We start from the raw sequence: 6,628 nt of genomic DNA on the forward strand, positions 1-6,628 counted from the left end.
AATTTCCAGTGCCGACTGTGAGTATTGTTTCTTTCTTGAACCTTTGATAATTTTGGGAGATTTCAATATTTTAGCAGATGGAAGGAAAAAATTCTTTTTTACTGTATTGGAGAAACTGATAAACCAAAACTGATTTTGAAATTTACGTATGGATGTAACAGAATTTATTTAAACTATTAAGGGTATTATTGTCTTTTAAACAATTGATATACTTTTGTAATTATTAAATATGAATAAGGGTAGAATTGTCTTTTTAATGACAATAGGCCAATGTGGTGAAACAAAAAAAAAATAGTCAAAATGAAAATTTGGTTGTTTGACAAGCTATTTTCATAAGTACCCCGTGTCTTTCTACTTCCTAACCATTCCCTCTCCTCTTCTCAACACACGCACACACAGCCTCAACCACTTCCACCGCCAAGAATCCTGCTGCCACCGTCGAGGTTTCCTTCTCCACCGTTGCCGGCACCACCTCCTATGCCGAGAACCATAGCAAATCTGCGGCATCTCTGGCCGTTGTCGCAAGCAGTCCTTCTGCGACAACCACAACCTTGACCCACCTTCTTCCCCAATTATTGCTTTTTGTTTTGCGTTTTTTTACCCTTCCCCAATTCTCTCGCTCTACTAGATCTGATCTCAAAGAAGCTAGAGGTAAGTGAAAAACCCCAAGTCCAGATCTCTCTTACGATTACTCTAGTGTATATATGCTTTTGATGATTTGGTATAGTTGCTTTATTGTATTGTGATTTGAATATGTATCTTTGTGGAATACAATAGTTTCTTAATAGGTTTTTCTCCAGCAAATGAACTGAATTTCAATTTATGGCTGCAAAAGCATGTGGTAAAATTGTAAAGAATTAAATTTCATAGGATTCATTGTGTTCAGCGATCTGTTCCTTTTGGTATTGTTGCTTTTGATTTGGCTTTTCCACCTTTTTTCTCCAAGATGGTGGTTTAGGTTGGAGGAATAATGGAGCTCGTTTGATGGGTTTAAATTCGTTTTGCCTGTGAGTATGATACAAGTTGGATTTGTGTGATAAAAGTGGCGAATATAACTATGTTATATGGAGTGCACATCCGAAAGAGTTATGGCATGTTTGGGATGGTGGACTAGACTGCCGAATCATTATTAATTGAAAAAAAAAAGTTGTTAAAATCTTACTGATCGCAGTGACAAGTCCTGTTTAGTACCACAAAAATTTATCCTAATGATTGAGTAGACATTTTATGCACTAGCAGCATGAATTCTTTGTTGACACAAAAAAACCTCCTAGTCTGCCATGTTGCACTACTTCATGTGTTAGATAGGAGGGTAGTACATGTGGCACACTTTTATCTGCACTTCAAGTATTCGTTGGCTTTTGTCTGTTTTTGCATTTGAATTTTTGAAAAGTAAATGGAGAGAGCTCGGCATAGGAAGTCCAAGAGTGCTACAAGCATTGAAGGTAAAAAAATTCCATCTCTCGTTCTATGACTATATATTTTGATAGAATATTTTTTGAATGGTTAAGCACTTTGGTCTTTTGTGAAGAGAAATTTTGTTTTGGTAAGAAAAGGGAAGAGGTTTAGGAGAGTTTTAATTAAATAATTGTGTTTGCTACTTTCACGACATTGCCAAAATTTAATGGAATTATTCATTTTATTTTCCAAATATCCTTCTTGTGAGATTTTTTTTTTTTGTCATTGAATAATCTGTTTATTCATTAAGCAATAAAAAAAGAATCTTTGTTGAGCTGTTTAATTTCTGTTTCTTTTTGTTGTTAAATGTAAAGATTATAATTGACATGAGTTAATTATAGGTGTTGAGCATGCTTTTGCTAAAGTAAGTGTTTTCTCAAGTGGGATTAAATAGGGACCTCTTTTTTCTATTTTTTGTAATGGTATGATGGTATCAGCATTATTTTGTTCCCTTTTCCTTATAGAGCTTTCTTCTTATGATAAATTATCATAATTGGGCCAAGTCCTTCAGGAAAACCTACGCTAGTTTTATTCACATTTTCCTTTAAATTCTATTTAAGCGCATCGTACAGTTTTCCCAATTTTTAAAATGATTCCTTCAACATATAGTTTGTAATTTTAGACTCATGGAATACATTAGCTGCTACATTCGTATTTAACTTGATTTGATCTCGGGAGATGTGGCTGTTAGAAAAATGTAAAATTGGCGTTCAAAACTACCAATTAGAAGAAATATGTGTTGGAGAGAAAATAATTAAAGTTTGTCCCACGTAGAAAAATTTACAAGACACCGACTAGTTTATATATGACCACGCTTTAGAAAAGTGTAATCAAGTAGCATAAAATTCACTCTACTGTGCTCCCACTAGGGTGTAAATTATTAACTTGATTAGCACCTTATGCCATTGTAGTTATGCGCAAGTGCGATTAGCGTATACAAATGTCGGATCGAAATTGACTACTTATAAGGATTTGTATTTTGCCTTTATTTTGTAGTTTTTTTTATTGTTTTTTTTCCTTTCAACTGACTTTCTTGCTGCTAAAACTCTTGTGTTTATTGCATATATTAACGAAAAGATTATACAGTTAGATTATGATGGTGTTAATGGTTGTAACACATTTAATTGTCGATTGTTAAGTTACTCATTACAACCTTTTATTATGTAGGTCAGTTTTCTCCTTTGCTCCACACACAAAAATTCCAATCTTCTTTATAGTTCCTTTCTAACTAGAATGTTTCGTTATATTATGAAAGACAGACACTCAAACAAAACCTCAAGCACTTACGATAAGGGAAAGAGTCTATTTAAAAGGTATTGTGTAATACAGAGTCCTTGACTTGCAAATCTATTATCGCTTTAGCGATTAATATTTTCCTACAATTCTTGATTTCCCGTTATGTTCCATCTATAATTAATAAAATATATTATTATATTATGTGACATCAGTATAGCAACTTAAAAATGATTCTAAAATAAACAAATTGATGATTAATATCTTCGTTGAAGAATTAATATTCTTTTTTTTTTTAAGAAATGATAACAGAATCAATCCATATGGATATAACTAGTTGGCTGAATTGCCAAATCTTGCTGTGATCCAAACTGTGACTAAATTTTCAAGTTATGCTATACCGCAACTATATCGTAAACAATTTTCCTGATTCACTATACAGTGTGTATAATACGATAAAAATAGCTAAGAAGTTGTAGGAGCCTTTAGACCGAAAATATAAAATTATGGATGTCAAGGTTAAGAAATTTATTGTCGAGCAATTCCTAGATTATAAGATGGTGGACACAAAATATTTGATCTACCAAGTACTGTAACTCCAAGTGAAAATTTCGAAGTGACTTTATTATTAAGAAGCTACCTTTTGCGTTGAAAGATTTCAAAAATTATCTTTTGCACAAACGAAAGAAAAAGAAGAATTGTTTGTTAAACTTCAAAATGAAGAAGACAATAGAGAATTTCTAGGGAAAAAAAAAATGATCAACTGCTATGTTAACCGCTTAATGCAGGACTAGATGTGCTTTTTTAATTTTTAAAAAAATCTTTTATTTGACTTTAGTTTATTAACTTTTTTTTTCTTTCTTTCTAAAAGGCTTTTATTTGACTTTAGCTTCAAAATTTTTAAATGACTTTATTTGTACAAAAGTCAAAAATAACTTAATTTGATAAAAATTCAGATAAGATTTAAACTATGGTGCTAACTATATTATGTTATTATGATTTTGAGATTTACTATTTTGTTAAAAACTTCTAATGTATGAAATTCTTATAAATCTATTAAGTAGGGACTTGTCTAGTTGAAAGTTGAAATTGTAAAAATTCGTCTAACTTTTGTATTTCGAAAATTTGAAAATTTTATAATTGACTAATTGTGAAAATTATTAAATAAATATGGTAGTTTATAATTTTAGATGTTCGGTCGTATTATTTTAATTATTTAATAATTTTTAGAATGATTAAGTATTTACAATAATAATAAAAATAAATAACTTATTTTACCCTATAGCTCGCCTAGGGTCGTCAAGGCTTCTAAAGCTTGACATATAACCTTCACGTCTAGTCATACTTTACAATATTTAAAACATTGCTTTTAAGATCTATAAGAATAAGTTTGGACCATCTAGTGGTAAAGGGTTAAGAAAATATTTCAATTGTGGTTTGCCATAAATTTTTGGGGTGCAGATTACCTAAGGAAAGAAAGAAATGAAATTGACTACATGGTACACAATGTATCTAACATAAACCTCGAAGATGTTATTTCTGAAGTGCTACAATTTATGTTTGCTCTGATAAACAGTTGTTTAGTTTGTTTGAAGCAATTGTTGTTTTATATGAAATTCAGTTCTAAAATCAAGAATTAAGGTAAGATGGTTATGAAGATGACTTCTAGGAAAAAGCTAACTCTTAATAATATGTTGTATGTACTAGAAATTTGCAAGAACCTATTGTCTAGATCTCTCTAATAAGCATTGTTTCAATATAGTGTTTGAGTTAGACAAAGTTATTTTTCGAAAAGTGAAACGTTTGTTGACAAGAGTTTTTTTTTTTTTTTTTTTTTTTTTGATAACCCAGGTGTCCCAGCTTAGCCGGACTAAATCCTGGACCTCTAGCCCCCGGCCCCTCAGTGACTAGTGGAGGTAAATCGCAGGTTGTGCCCTTGTTGGTTCCCAGATTCCCACATGACTTTTACTCCTTCCCCAAAGGAACCCTCCTCCATGGTTATTACATCACCAAGCTGCTCCAACCCTTCCTCTGATTATTACATCACTTGGCTGCTCCAACCAGGAATCGAACTCCCCACACTTGGTTCCAGAGCCCCCCAATGTGATTGTTCCGCCAATTTGGATGTACCCTGGGGGGCGTTGACAAGAGTTATGTTTGTGGTTGGTTGTTTATGCTCAATATAATGGTCAGCAAGTTGAAATGAATAAAAGTAATTCATTTGCTTCTTTGGTTGTGTTTTTCAATTTGTGATAGACTAGGACATGTTAAGATACTCTGCGTAAATTAATTAACTTGATTTATATACTCACATTCCACAATAATTCTAAACATAAGCACGACACTTTTGTTGAGGCAAATTGACAAAGTCATCATTTCTATATGTTGAAAGAAATATATAACCACTTGATTTAATTCATAGTGAAGTATATGATTTAAAATTTATATATACAAGAGGTGGCAACAAGTACTTTCTTACTTATATGTCATTAATGGCACAAATGCTATTATGAGTTTCTGCTTAAAAGTCAGGAGAGAGTTATGCAGAATTTTTTTGTTTATAAGAATGAAGTTTGAATAAGAAAATTAAAGTATAGAGAAGTGCTCAAGATGATGAGTATGAAGCACCATTCGCTGAATTTTGAGCACAACACAAAATCACACATGAAACTAAAGCACATTATTTATCCCAGCAAAATGGTGTTGTTGAACGGAAAAAAAATGTATTTTAAAAAAAATGGTAAATGCAATTGTATTAAGTAAATACTTAAGAATGTGGAGCTGTCTTGTCAACTTGACTATACTTACACCTAGAAAATGAAAAAAGGCTAGAAACTGTAGATTGCATCTTCATCTGCTTTGAGCATAATAATAGTGCTAATCGAGTTCTTGTGCATGATGAGACTAACATTCCAAACAAACACAAAAATATGATAATGGAGTCGAGAAATATTTCGTTCTTTTAACACGTATCTTCGCATGGATCCAAAGAGGAAGCAAATTCCTCTACACAAATGCATAATACTATAGTTGAAAATAAGATCAAGAATTAGAAGAGAAAGTTGAGGTTGAACCGAGATATAGTAAAAGAGAAAATAGAGAAAAATCTTATGATCCTGGTTTTCTTACCTAAATGTTGGGAAGTGAACATCAAAGCTTTCACGAAGCTATAAATTCAAACTCTTTAGAACTTAGTGAAAAGTATCATGAAATGTTAAAGATTCAATTTCACAAAATGATAGATGGAAGCAAACCACTAGATTATAAATAAATTTTCTAAAGGACAATGAAAGCAGATGGAACCATTGAGAATTATAAGGCTAAATTAGTGATAAAAGTTTACTTACAACGAGAAGACCTTGATTACTTTGATAGTATTCTTTAGTAACGAGAACAATATTTATTAGGATTATACTTCCTATTGTAGTTCCACGAAATCTTGAAATATGTCAAATTAATATTAAAACTATCTTTTTAAATGGAGATCCAAATGAAAAAAATAAAAAATAAAATTGCATGAAATAGCTTGAAAGTTTTTTTTATCACAAGACATGAAAATGAAGGTCTATAAATTGTGAAGTAATTGTATGGTTTGAAAAAAACACCAAAAAATGGTATGAAAGTTTGATAAGGTCATGATAGATTGTGAAATTAAAATCGAGTGGTATAAATGGATTTATGTCGAAAACTTCAAAAATGATTATGTCATCCTATGTCTTTTATGTAGACAACAGTCTTATTGTTGGTAGCAACAATAAGATGATTAAATTTACTAAAAATATGTTGAATTCAAAATTTGACTTGAAAGATATGGATTTAACTTATGTGATAGTTGAAGTTAAAATTTCAAGATTATTAAATGGACTCATTTTAAGTTAGTGACATTATGTAGATGAAATTTTTAGAAAATGTGACAATGAAAGTTTTGGTATGATTA

At 31.2% G+C, this 6,628-nt stretch overlaps 1 long non-coding RNA gene across 1 annotated transcript; it reads left to right on the forward strand.

Annotated features, from left to right (window-relative positions):
* The first annotated feature begins 332 nt into the window (after positions 1 to 332).
* LOC111388110 lies at positions 333 to 4,919 on the forward strand. Its single transcript, XR_002701511.1, has 2 exons — positions 333 to 2,771; positions 4,543 to 4,919. It is a non-coding gene; the product is annotated as an uncharacterized LOC111388110 (long non-coding RNA).
* Positions 4,920 to 6,628: the final 1,709 nt, after the last annotated feature.

The sequence above is a fragment of the Olea europaea genome, unplaced genomic scaffold (genome assembly GCF_002742605.1).
Source record: "Olea europaea var. sylvestris unplaced genomic scaffold, O_europaea_v1 scaffold454, whole genome shotgun sequence".
Taxonomy (NCBI): Eukaryota; Viridiplantae; Streptophyta; class Magnoliopsida; order Lamiales; family Oleaceae; genus Olea; species Olea europaea.